The 12,906-nt window shown below is 45.8% G+C and overlaps 1 long non-coding RNA gene across 2 annotated transcripts; it reads left to right on the top strand.

The window, feature by feature from the left end:
- Window positions 1-1,683: 1,683 nt before the first annotated feature.
- On the top strand, window positions 1,684-12,612 carry LOC116961807. 2 transcript variants are annotated; one of them, XR_006166420.1, is made up of 3 exons: window positions 1,684-1,969; window positions 6,385-8,436; window positions 8,865-9,570. It is a non-coding gene; the product is annotated as an uncharacterized LOC116961807 (long non-coding RNA). The 2 variants fall into 2 exon arrangements; XR_004407161.2 differs by lacking the exons at window positions 1,684-1,969; window positions 8,865-9,570 and adding an exon at window positions 10,823-12,612 and having other exon boundaries at window positions 5,312-8,436.
- Window positions 12,613-12,906: the final 294 nt, after the last annotated feature.

The following is a 12,906-nucleotide window of genomic DNA, read 5'->3' as shown; positions in this document are numbered from 1 at the left end:
TGCCAGCAGCAATAATCCCTTTGAGCTACATCATGGAAAACACAGAGCCCGCTGTGTCTTTGCTCCAGGAGGCTGATTGCTGCCCTTCAACTCCGTGTAATTTTGAGTACTTAATCTGAGTAGCTACAAGCTGGTTTGTTACTTGCCAAAGTGTAAAGCAGAAGTTAATAGCTTGGATGGTTCATGCTGATTTAAAGAGTAGCCATAATTACAGCCCCTAGCCTTAGAGTTTGCCAGAGCCTATCTCCCCAGCTACGCTTGGCCCCAGAAGCTTCTAGCACCTACTTTGTCAGGCAGCACTTCACACACCTGGGATGGCCTTGTTTGAAATGGTTCGGAGAGCCTGAGCTTGGCATGTGTGTCTAGGATGGAAATCTTCACACAAGAAATACGCATGGGAGGAGGAGAGCCTCCTGCGAGAGGAGGTGGGTGGCCAAGTGTCCGGGGGACACGCGTTGGGAAGACGCAGAGGCAGGGTTTTCCCTGTACTGGGTGTGCTGTGCACACCCCAGTTGGAAGTGGTACCACACAGGGTAATGGTTTCAGGGTTGAAGGGTGTAGGCTGTGTGGAGCTAAAAAGGCTCTCATCCATTTGGCAAAGTGGTTAATTCAGAAGTACAAGAGATACGGGAAATTTGCTTCCCGGTATCTCTTTCCTGACTTGAAATAAATTGTTGAGAAGCCCCAGCAAGGTAACTGCAACATTTCTGCAGGATATTTTCTGGTTTAGCCATTTTGTAGTTCCTTGATGGTATGAAATAAAAATTTTCTGGCAGTTATAAGGGTGGTTTCAAAGTTAAGTTTTTTTGGAAGATAACTGCTTGCCTTTTGTGTACTGTGCTTCATCTCTTCAGATACCATCTTTTTGTGGTGCTTGGAATATCTACGCTGCCGTGGCCATATCCTCAGTGGACGTGGAGTCTTCAAGTGTTAACCAGTGGCTTAGATACGGTATAGGAACATCTTTGAGTAAGCACAGCACTTGGTGCAGTAGACTGAGACCTCCCTACTCGACCTGATCCTCTTTTCCCTGAAGACTCGATGACATTGCTGCTAGAGCAAAGAGGATTCTCTCTATTTCTTATTTAATCGGTTGTTTCAGGGAGAAAACAGCAATTTGGACTACAGTGGGGTAAGTACAGGCCTCTAGTTTGTATATTTCCCTAGGTTTGGGAAGGGAAAAAAAAAAAAATATCTGTGTCTTGCTGGGAAAAAGGATTTCTTCCAAAGATCCTTAAGAGACACTTGCGCAACATCAAATACATAAAGTATTTTGGCTGCGTTGCCAGCAGTTGGCAAAGCTGTCATTTCACAATGGGGAAGGCTTTGGCAATGCTGAATTTAAATGTTGCTGTTCTCCTCCACCTCTTTTTCCTTCTCACTCGTGCTGGTCCAGCTGTTTGTGATTCCACGTGGCACACTGAATCGGAGAAACTGGTAAGGGTAAGTAACCCAGCCAAAAGGGAAAAGCCCTGGAGTCTGAGTCAGTATTAGTGGTGTTAAACATTGCAATGATGCTTTTAGTAATTAACTTACAGGGAAGATTTGTAAGGTGGCTTAATGGCTGTGATCTAAGGCTCTGTCGCTGCAACTGGGTCCTCATGTAGACTGGAAGGATGATTAGGATGATTGATTTTTTTTTTTTTTTTTTTTTTTTTTTTTTTTTTAATTTCAGGCACTGGGGTGGGGTGCCACAGATTGCTCGTGTCGCCTCAAGTGAGTTACTTCGTCTGCGTCAGTCTTGGTTGAAGAAGTGCATGTTCTGAAGGAGTCCAGGCAAAATTCCCTGTTCTCATGTGCCTCGTGTGTTTACTCTTTGGGTCAGAGACTGCTTGCCTGTTGTACAGCTTCGATCAAAGCTCGAGGCACTAACCTGGGTCTGAGCTATCACGTAGTGAAACTCTGTTGTGTCTCCAGGTGTCCTGAAAAGCCGGGAAGAGCTCCTTTTGCTCAGCTATCTGAGAAAAAGGTGTGCAAATACAGGAGTGGGCAGAGAAGGGGAGCAGGGACGAGATCACAAAAACCCTGTGAGTGGGAGGGAGATTAAGCCTGGGGCTCTGGGAGAGGCTGTTGCAGAAAGCTTTGAACAAGAGGAGCACTTCTGGGTGCTACATGGAAAAGGAGAAGGCGGCGAGTGACAAGAGCACTCTTGGAGCCATCAGCTCCATGGGACCATGCTGCTTATGAGAGGATGGACAGTTCTTGTCTGCTGCTGGAGATTCCCAAGAGCAGAAGTCATTCCCAGCAACCCGGGTCCCTGCTCTGGCCCTTTTGGCAGCGTGCGAAAAGCTGTGCAAAAGATGCTTCAGAGTTTGCCAGCTTATGGTGTTTTAATAATCTGTTCCTCCTAGAAGAAGGGAATGGTCTGTACACTGCCATTGCTTGGGCTTGTGTTGGACCTGAGTGGCACAGTGGTAAAACGGTTCCTTTTTCGGAACTGTTTGTAGTGGGGAAGAAAAAAAAGGATTAATTACTGAAGAATCAGATCCCTTAGGGGCTGGCTGCATACATTGCTCTCCAAATCAGGAGCATCCTTAAATCTGTAACTCAGATGCTGTTACAGGATGGTGCCTCCTGTATGAGTGAGGAAGACAGGGTGCTGTGCTATGAGAATCAAGCTGTCCACCTTCCTGAGTTAAAAATCAGCCTTTTGCTTTCCTCCCTCCCCTTTTCCAGCTCCCTGGATTTCTGTCTGATGAGAATGTTGTTACAACACCCAGCCCAGATCTGACTTTGCCTTCCCTGTCATTGTGGCCTTGAGAGGCAGAGCAGCTTGTTGGAACATGTCCTACTCTCTTCTCCTTGGCTCTTCTATTTTGCATTTCCAATATTCCTCCGTTAGCGTGTTTCTGGACTTCAGACTAGCTTTTCTTGTTTGCAGTCTCTCAGACATGGATTAAAAAACAAAAACAAAACAAAACAACAACAAAAAAAACCACCAAACAAACAAACAAAAAAAAAAACCACAAAACCTTAAAATCCAGATCCCATGAAAAATATAAAACATACAAGCTGCTCAAGAGTTTGTAACCTTCCCTCTCTCTCCCTGGAGTGCTTTTTGGAGCACCTTTTGGCATGCACAGAGGCTCTGTGAGCAGGATACACACAGCTGAGGACTAATGAGCCACAAGTCTGTGCTGACCACTGAGAAAGACACCCAAAGTGGCTTTGCTGCCCGGATGGGCGTTTGCCAGGTGGGAGGGTTGGCCTTGGCTGCTTGCTGGGGTGGAACATCCACGCTGCTGAGATGCCATCACCCACCTGGGGTTGGGTTTTCTCACCTTTCGGATTTTCTGCCCTCCCGTGTTGAGGTTTTCCCTCTTGCACCTTTGAGCTGCTCCCCATCATATCTCAACAACCCTACCTCTGTCCTTGGTTTTACCTTTCTTATCTTGCAGGGCTCTGTGCTCTTTCTCACAAGTTGGCAATCTCTTTGGCTCTCAGAGCAGGGTTATCCAGCTGGGCCGTATCAGGGAGGCCTTGGATTGCAGCTGAACCTGAAGGACAGGGTGGTTTCAGGGCCAGCTTGCTGCAACCTCTATCTAACTTGTGTTTGTGAGAGTTTAATGCTCCAGATGGTTCCCTCGGTGCTGGGAGAAGTAACTCGGTTATTAAATTACTCCTGTTTCTTTGTCTGTCTGGGGGATCTGCCGTCCTGGCGCGCTACTGGTCTAGAACAGAACTTTACATTGAGTCAGCCTAGCAGATACAGTAAAACCACCAATGAGGAGCTTCAGGTGTTCCATGCATCATCCTTCCCAAGCAGAAAAAGACATTTCACTCAACCGCATCTGTATATCAGGGCCCTGGAGACAACAGGATCTTTTGGTTTTGACCTCTGCAGCATGCCAGGCAAGGTCTGTTTGCCCTCGCTCCAAGGCTGGATCCTTGGTGCCCTTCCTGAGAGCAGCCATGGGGTCATGCTAGAGGCTCTGCTCTTCCTTTTTCTTTCGTTTGGTGGCAGGTAACAGCCCGGAGAAGTGATTGCTGGGGTGATGATCTGATGGAGATCGAAGATATAGTGGCATGGAGAAGATAAGGAACAACAATTTGCTCTGCCTTGTACACGAATTAAAGTGTGCCAGATTAAATTATCAGGTGGCTGTTGAAAGCAAAGGGGATGCTGTTTGGCAGGGTGTGCGGTGTTCAGCTGGGGAGCTCAGGGCCATGGGATACCGGAGATGCCAAACACGATAGGGGTTCAAAAAGCAGCTAAACATGGGAAAGAAAAATCCGTTAAGGGTTATTAAACCCTTAGGTATCAGCTGTGACTCCAAGTCCCCGAGCAATATGGTATCAGGATGCCAGGGAAGCATAGCTGTTATGTTTCCCTCCACGTCCTGTGCCCTGGCTGGCTGCTGGTGGCCTTCGAGACAGCATATAGGATTCAGATGACCCTTTAGTTTGACTCAGTTTGCCGAAAATGCTGCACAGTCTATAGCAGATGGAGTGATACTGCCCATACTCCCAGAGCTTTGCTTCCCCAGGGGCTTTAAATGCATTTTTCAAGGATGTGCAGTTGAACAAGAGTCCTCTGTGTTTATTTTCCTACTGTAGCTCTCCCTCTTTTAAAGAGAGACAGCTGGTTTTGTGAATGGTACTTAACAGTTCTTTCAAACTCAATTAGGCACTTGGGAGCCAGAAGTTGTGAGCACTCAGCTTCTAGAGCAGAGCAAAGGATTTTCCCCCCTGCAGCTTCTGTTATACCATGATTTTTCTAAGATGTGCACACTTTGAGCTGAGTTTTTAAAAACTGGCCATTTGTTAGTGTCTGAAAACCTTGGAAATAGTGGCCAGTCCTGCTTTGTTTTCTCTCCAGACTTTGAAATGCTCGGAAACAATTTCATTCATCACTTCCCTTCTAAGGGAGGAGGGGGAATATTAGAAAAAAATCAGGCTCTGTCCCAACCCTGAACTGACTTGAATCTTGTATTTACAACAAATGCCATGGATTTTGTTGGCAGGCTTGACAGCAAACCATTCTTGCATCTGAAATGGCTGGACAGTGAAACCAAAGTGCTTTTTCCTTTTGTTGTAAGTGCGTATCAGGGCACCGTGTTTTGTATAGGGTCTTCTGCTCATGCCCTGTAGCTGCACCCACGTACTACCCAGCCAGGCATTGAGTGATGTGATTAATAGCTGTCACATGTGGTTGATTCTGCCTCTGATCTCTAGGCTGGGGAGATCTGTGTGTGCAGTGGAGGGTTTTATTTTGCTAGGGGAGCTCTGTGAAAGGTTTCCCTCTCAGGAAATTGTTTCTGCTACTTTAATGTTGGTCTTTGTCCTGGCTGAAAATTAAGACCTAAAAAAAAAAAAAAAAAGGAAACATGCCTATTTGTATGACACTTTTTTTCTTTATTTAGTTAAGCTTGCCGGAGTATTTCCTTTAGGTACCTTTAACAAAAGCACTTGAATATTTCAGGATTCCTTTTTGGGCTGCTGAGCTAAAGATTCCAGCTCACTGAGCTGTATGCTCAGAGGGCCTGGGATACTTTATATGTCATGTTTTCATGCTCTGGACTGCTGCCCAGACAACATCTCCCAAGAGCAGGCCACTGCCATGAGAAACAGAGCTGAGCTGGCTTAATGCAAGCACGTTAAGAATGACCATGCTGGTCAGAGTGAAGGTACAAGCATCATCACGCTTGGTCTCCAGCAACCATCATCAGTGGATATTTAAGGAGAGAATATAGGGAATGGGATATTTCCCAGGTGCCAGTCATAAGCGGTTCAATGACTTCTTGAGGCAGAAGTTGTAGCTGGATTGTCATGTTTAGTACTCAGTATGGAGCTGTCCTCTGCAAATTGCTTCTTGAATCCATGTTCCCTTTGGTGATCAAGCACTGGGCTCTCCTGTTTATTTTGGAAAGGGTACGAACGTATGGCACCCAAAGCTGCAGTTCCAGCAGGCAAACAGCAGCCTGAAGTCATGCAACTTAACGCTGACATGACATGAAATACTTCGGATTTAGTTCAAGAAAATGCTGACTTTTCATTTAAGGGGAATGAAAAGAAATTGGAATGATTTAGGCAAAATCCCCTTTTTGCCCCCAAGGACTTTTTTTTTTATTATTATTTATTTTTTTTCAGCTGAGATTGTTCTTTCTGTGGATGGAAAATTCCCAACCTGCTTGAGTTGGCAAGCTCTTGTTTTTAGCTAAAGCATATGCTGATGTATGTTTGTATCTTCCTCCAACAAAAAGCTGTGGATAAATAAAGAGCTGAAGGCAGCATGCAGTTCCCTTCCCCATTCCAACAGTCTTCATGTTGCCAGCGGGTGGGATGGAAAAATGTCGACTACGGTTCAGTCTGCAGGAATGACAGCAAAATCATACTAATTTTAAAGCATAAAATATAATTCCAACTCTATCACCTGCCCTACAGGAGACTTCACTGTAAATGCAGGAAGATACTGAAAAGTTGATCTCCAGCACCCATTGCCTGAGAGATGACAAATGAGAAGATGGAACAACCTGCCTTTATTTCAATAGGAGGACTATTAAACTTCCAAGAGCAAAGTTTGTAGGCTCATCATGCTAGATTATAAAGATTATCTAATAATTCTGTATGGAAAATAGAGTTCTTAAAGGCTTTTGCCTCTCCCTAGCTTGTAACGCTTTGCCTTATTACCCTCGAGCAAAGGCAAGAAATGCTTAAGCTGATTTTTCACTGACATTCTGCACGCTACTGCTGGCTGCTCTGCTCAATCTTAGCAGCTGCGAGAGGCTGGCGAGTCTGTGGGAAAGGTGTCTGCGTGTTCTTGGACACATCAAGCTTGCTCCTAGTACTTGACGAATGATTTCGCAGCTGTGGCAGCAGCTCCGTTTTGCAGAGCTGGCCATTTTAGATTTCGTTTTAAGCGTGTTTTAACTTTTCTGTCCTGAAGTTTCCCTCTGAGGTTTATCTGCCAGAAGTCCGCTTTATTTCAGAGTGAAAGTTCTGAGGTTAATTGAACAGGGCACTCCGGAGATGAGGGATTGAAGTCCATGAGACCTTGCAGATTTCATAAAATGCACTGATACATCTTTAGCAGGCATTTCTCAGGTCAATTCATGGAGGTTACACTCTTCAAAACCAACGAAACCCAGTGTTTCCCTGGACTGTAATGAGCTACACTAAGCAGTTGTGCATCTACTCCCAGATCTGGCAAGTCAGGGTTTGAGCTCCTGACAGGGAAGCTTTACGTTACGTTATCAGCTGAAATTTGAGTCCTTTTCATAAACCCACTACTTTTTCTCCAAAGCCAATTTACAAATGCACTTAGTAAATAAGAGTTGAGAAAGTGGCTTTAACTTGATTACAGGCTTTTCCTCCTCTGCTTTGTTCCCTTGCAGCAAATGACTCTGATGAATGGCAAGTCCTGTCAGCCTGTAACTGGCCTCAGCCAACTCCGAGCCAGTGGGGGCAGTGGGAAGAAAGGAGGAAGAAACAATTATGTAGGACTCCATTAACATCTGAATATTTCACAGCAAACAGTTTTTGGAGTATTCAGTGCTTCAAGGCTGCTATGTGGTGTTCAGCAAGTTTCCATCTCTCGGGCAGATGGAGGTGATTTTTCCACCCTTCTTGTCCCAGAGTTGCCTGCTCGGTCAGTGCTGCGATTTCATCCCCTGTAGTGTTTCAACACTTGCCCCGCCACGCTGCTGAACCCAACCTCTTCCTACCACGAGAGCGCAGGAGGTGGGTTCTCGTCTGTGTGGCAGTGCTGTGTGTTTCTGCTAAACCCAGAGGCTGTTTTGCACCAACTGGTGAAATAGTCCAGGGAGATCACGTCTACAGGGGGGCTGTGACATCATCCTTGCACTGAGATGGCATCATCAGCTCTGCTGCTATAAGGTAGTGGATGGCCTTGTCACTCCTGTACAGCTGTCTGTGAGGGAGGGACTGGGGTGATGCAGAATTTTTGCCTACTCGATAAATGTAGATTGTAATGATAAGTGTATTCATTGCCCCATTCATCTGACAGCTGTGTGTTTACTGGGTAAAAAACCTGTATATACTGATGCATTTCTCAAGGAACTCTAATCCCTCAGCACCGAGGAAAGTAAACCACCACACAGACGATGGTAGACCATTCCTTTTGGATCAGATGGTCACTTCCCGTTTCCTTGGCTTCTGAGCTTCTTAGGAAGATGCATCGTTGCACTGACAGTGAACTGAAGTTATGAAAACTGTGTCCCAAAGATGTTTTTCCCAATACCGTCTGGTTTGCATTCTGAGGTTTCCAAATCTTCTCCTCCCCAGCACCACGGGATCCATCCGTACACAAAGGTTGCTCGAGTGGCCTGCTGCTGCTTCGCTGAGCATCCCAACAACTCCAGTGGTTGCCTCGGTGGCACAACAGACACTGCAGGTCTCAGCTGGACACTGTTTGGATTGGAAAGCCCCTTCCATTGAAGACTCCTCATGGGGCTTGAAACCTCCCTGTGTTTTCAGGTATGCACTGAACAGCCCACCTATTACCCTGAAAGGCCAGATCCAGATGAACCTTGGGAGAGGAGGACGATTAAATTAACAGTATTAATGACCACTGTTCTGTGTGGTCTGTGATAAACTTAGTGTGAGGTTTTGTCTGAGTTTTTAAGATAGTCTGGTTTTCATGTCTCACAGGGTACGCTCCTTACAGTATTGCAACATCTGCTCACCTCAAAGGCCTGTGTGAGCTTGTTTTCATACCAGGTTGTATGTTGTTTGTAAGGATAGAGACCTTTAGGAAAGCAGGCCATGATTTACTGGACAGAGGAGACTTACTGTGAACAAACTCCCTTCTGCTGGCCTGAGAGCTGTTCGATATGCTGCTCCTGCTTATACTGGAAACTCATCCTTGTCATTAGCTGCTTTAATTACGCATCTTGTTTCCATAGCCTACTTGAAGTGAACCAACCCCTGTGTGGAAACCTGCACTGTCAAGGCCAGTAAGGAAGTAAGAAAAAACGAATGCTGAGTGCACGCCAGAGACTGTTAGTGGATCTAATTCTGCAAAAACAACTGCCGAGGGTAGATAACATTACCCTTCTGCCTTTGTTTTTGGCTGTGGTTACTCATGTTTGGTATAGGGTGAATGCATTTGGCCTTTATAGAAGCTGTGAAGGGCAGGGAGGTTGGTTGGGACTTACTGTTTCTGGTCTGAGCCTGCCCCGTGATGTTCTCGGTGTGTTACAGGAGCTCTGCTGGAAAACTGGGAAAGTCAGCAAAAGAGAATTGCAAGTCACTTTGAATTAGAGCACCTGTCCTGCCCCTTGTGAGCTCCGTGTATCCACTCTGAGGTGTGAAAAACCTCCGTTTAAGGGCAAGAACCAACTTGCTGTGGATTTCTTAGCAACGTTCTGGCCATTGGTCTTTGGTGCAGAAACCAATGTAGGGGAGACTCTGTTCAGTCAAGAGGATCTTCACTGGAACAGGGCAGATAGGAACCATGATTGCGTTATCTGCACAGCCAGACAGTTACGACACCGTGCTTCAAAACTGGAGATACACCCTATCAGTGCACACACTCGTGTTCACAGCCCCAGCTGACAGCTGTTCAGCAAACTCCTGTGCAGCTTCTACCGTATCACAAGAGAGAGGCTGCTGGCTGATTTTGTGCAGGAGATGGGCGTAACTGTTCCAAGAAGAAAACTCATCTTATCAACATACTTGATCTTCTAAGTAGGAGGTCATGTAGAGAATAAAGTTAGTGGACCTGCATGTCCACAGCACAGATCCCACTGAGTGCTAAACTCTGGGGTAAGGTTAACACTCAGGTACTCTTAGACTCTACAAGTGAAAACTAAAATAGTCTTAGCTAGGGAATTTACTTGCTATCAGGTATATTGAGCTGGGAAAGGATGGCATTTTCCACTGGAGACATTTCTTTTTATGCTGTTTTGGAACACGACTGGTGAATTTCTGTACAGGACAAGAGTGCAAGACTGAATGCTTCATGGGTTATTAACCTAGGTTCAACATTTTTGGATCTCAACCACAGGAATATGTTCTGGGACCTGACAAGCCTTCTGAAGAAAATGCAGTCTTATGTCTTCTCTTCCAATGTCCTCCAAAGCTATTTGTACTGAGGTTTTGGAGCTGTGTTTCTCGCTTACAAATTCTGCCTCTTCGTTTTCCTTTCTGGCAAAATGCTCTTCACTCGAAGCACCTGCTCGGGTGTTTCACATCAACAACGGAGAAAGCAACTTCTACAAATCCTTTTCTTACCCTTCACTGTAAAGTGGGTTCTGGGGTACCAGGTCAGTCCCGCACAGAGAGCCATCTGTGTGCAAGGCCTCTGGACCGTCTCCGTTGTCTCAGGTTACAGTTTGCATCATGCAACGCTGATCTCCTTTGCACTTTTGCACTGGTGTTTCTTCTTTTCACATGACTGGGAGGTGCACAGGTAGCTGGTGCAAAGGGCTCCCTTGGGGCTAAAATGGGGGCCCAGAAAGCCTCCCTGTGAGTGCCCTCTGGCCTGGGATTGAACACCTGAGACACCAGGATCCCTGCTGATGCTTCTCCGACTGGTAGCCTGACAGGAAAGGAGCAAAGCCCGTGGTGACCCCTCCTGGAAAGGCTGCTAAGACTCCAGTGAGATGTGACTGCACGCAGCAGTCATTTGGGACCCCTGTACACTAGTTCTGCTCATTTTATCCAATGCTCTGCTTCGCTCAGTCTCTCCTTAGCTTCTCTGCTCTCCTTTGCCTGCCTCAGGGTTGTGAGTCATCTCCCCTTCGGTTTCTCAGCCCATGATGTGCTGCTTGTTGCCCCCCATCTGTTGTACTTCTCCCCAGCCCACCTCTGCCTGGTTTACTCGGCGTGAATGTCCTGAACTGTCTTTTCTTGTTTGCAGGCAGCCTGCTGAAGGGCAATCCCATCTGTTGGGGCTGATACACAGACACTCTCCAAATCGATGTGATAATACCGTAACACCGTATGGAGGCAGCGAGGACGTTGCACATTTCTTGGGGGGTACCGACCAAACATCCTTCTAGAGGGGGGCCTCACTTGGCCAAAACTGCAGAAACCCAGAAACTTGACGTGGTTTGATGCAGTCCAGGCCCTCCTGATTTCCTACACAACTGGTAAAGCCGTATGTAGCCGGAAGTTCTTAATGAGCAACCAGGAGGGATTAGAGAGCCTGGAGCAGTTTGTGCAAAGCATTTGGACTTAAATCTGATCCCGTGTCACACTTTCTAAAACTCTTAGCGGCGTCCTGGTGTGCTAGGTTTTTTCAGCCTAGGAAGCAGGGCTCGATATGGGAACCCCACCCCTAAATCAAATTTCTCCCGCTGTTCTGGGCTGAGTAGGTGACTTTGACAGCATAAGGTGCTGCCAGCACGGGAAGCTTGTGTGTTGTTCCCCTTCTCATGGGAATATTTTGACTATGTGGATCAGTAGGATGTCCTCTGAAGGACAAAGGAGACAAGCTGCTGGCAAACAGGACACTGTGTTTGATGGATCATGGAGCTGATGGACCATGGCAAGCCTTAAACGGGGGATGCAGCCAGCAGTGCCCACTTTCAGACAAAAGTTGATTGAATCCTCCTTTCCCTGAGCCAATCCTCAAGTCTTCTCATTGCCAGCAGCATTTTCACAAAGAGCTTCCACAGCTCCAGACCCTTCTCCTTTCTTCTGCTCAGCTGTACGCCTAACAAACGTTCGTTTTTTTTTTTCCTTAATCCAAACATCTCTATCTTTTACAACTATAAACAACATTAACTCCGCAAGCAATCTTGAAGAACAAAGGCTTTTAGATAAGATTAGCTTGCAGCAGAGATATTTGTAAGGTTTTTTTTTCCCCCTTCCCTCCTGCTTATGAATTTCACCCGTTGGCAGGCAGGTTGGGGATTGTTATATAACAGCTCAGCTACATATAATTAGAGGACACGAAATTATATAGGAAACAGACATATTACTCAGTGTGGATACTACAAGCTTACCTGAGTTTCAAAAGCACATGGGCGAGCTTGTGAAGAAGAAAAACATTAATGACAAGTGACTGTAAATATATGGAATGTGAAGGTACCATGTCTGGCTCAGAAAGTCCTTCAGCTGTAGATCAGAGGTCTGTGAGAGTATTGTGGGGAAAGAGCTGCTGTTAGAGACAAGAAAGCTGGACTAGGATGATCTTTGCTTGATTTGCTGTTGTTGCTTTTATGTTCTCAGTTCAGTTCACTGAGTGATGAGCAATACCTGCCTACCCACAGCAAGGAGCAGATGAGGACCTCACAGAGCTTTTCAAACTAACTACTCTTTATAAAAATGCTGGCTTTCAGGGCCATTTATTATAAGCAGAACACTAAGGCATAAGGAAGCTAAGTGCAGTAATTACATTTGTATGGGTCTTTCCTGTTGGCTGTACCCACTAGATTTTTATTCATACAATGGAGTCATTTTTGTGTGGTTTTCTGCTTATCAATTTCTGTTCTAAAAATGATTAGCGCTTGAGTCATGCTTACCCTCAAAAACTCTTAGTACTCTCTGTGTTTGAAGGTGCTCCTGAAAGCAAACCAATCTCCTCCTGGGACTTGGATTTCTGTTGTGACGCACTTCACTTGTAAAAGAGAAGCAGCAATATGTTTATTGATACCAAACAGTGATTTGACAAAGTTGGATAGTAAACATGACAATGGTTTAACACGATTCGATGGCAAGGTTCACTTGGTATTTACTGCATAGAGGACAGGGTCAGACAAAACTGTCAGGTAGACTCTCCTGTTAAGTCATGAGGTTCAGAGTGGACCCTCTTGCTTTCTAAATTCCTTCCCAAAGAGCAGTCTAGGTGCAGCTGGATCCACTCCTAGTCCCAGACTTGGTCAACAGTTTATGTCTAAAGGATTATATGTGCACAATCAATCCTTTATATCACCTTGGTTATTGTGTTGTTATCTGTCTCCCTTGAATCCACTTTGAGTCAGATGCAGCCATCACGAC

This window comes from Tyto alba, unplaced genomic scaffold, assembly GCF_018691265.1.
Source record: "Tyto alba isolate M040663 unplaced genomic scaffold, T.alba_DEE_v4.0 Super-Scaffold_40, whole genome shotgun sequence".
In the NCBI taxonomy this organism is placed as follows: Eukaryota; Metazoa; Chordata; class Aves; order Strigiformes; family Tytonidae; genus Tyto; species Tyto alba.
Note: the sequence above shows the minus strand (reverse complement) of the source record. Positions and strands in the feature narration are given on the sequence as shown.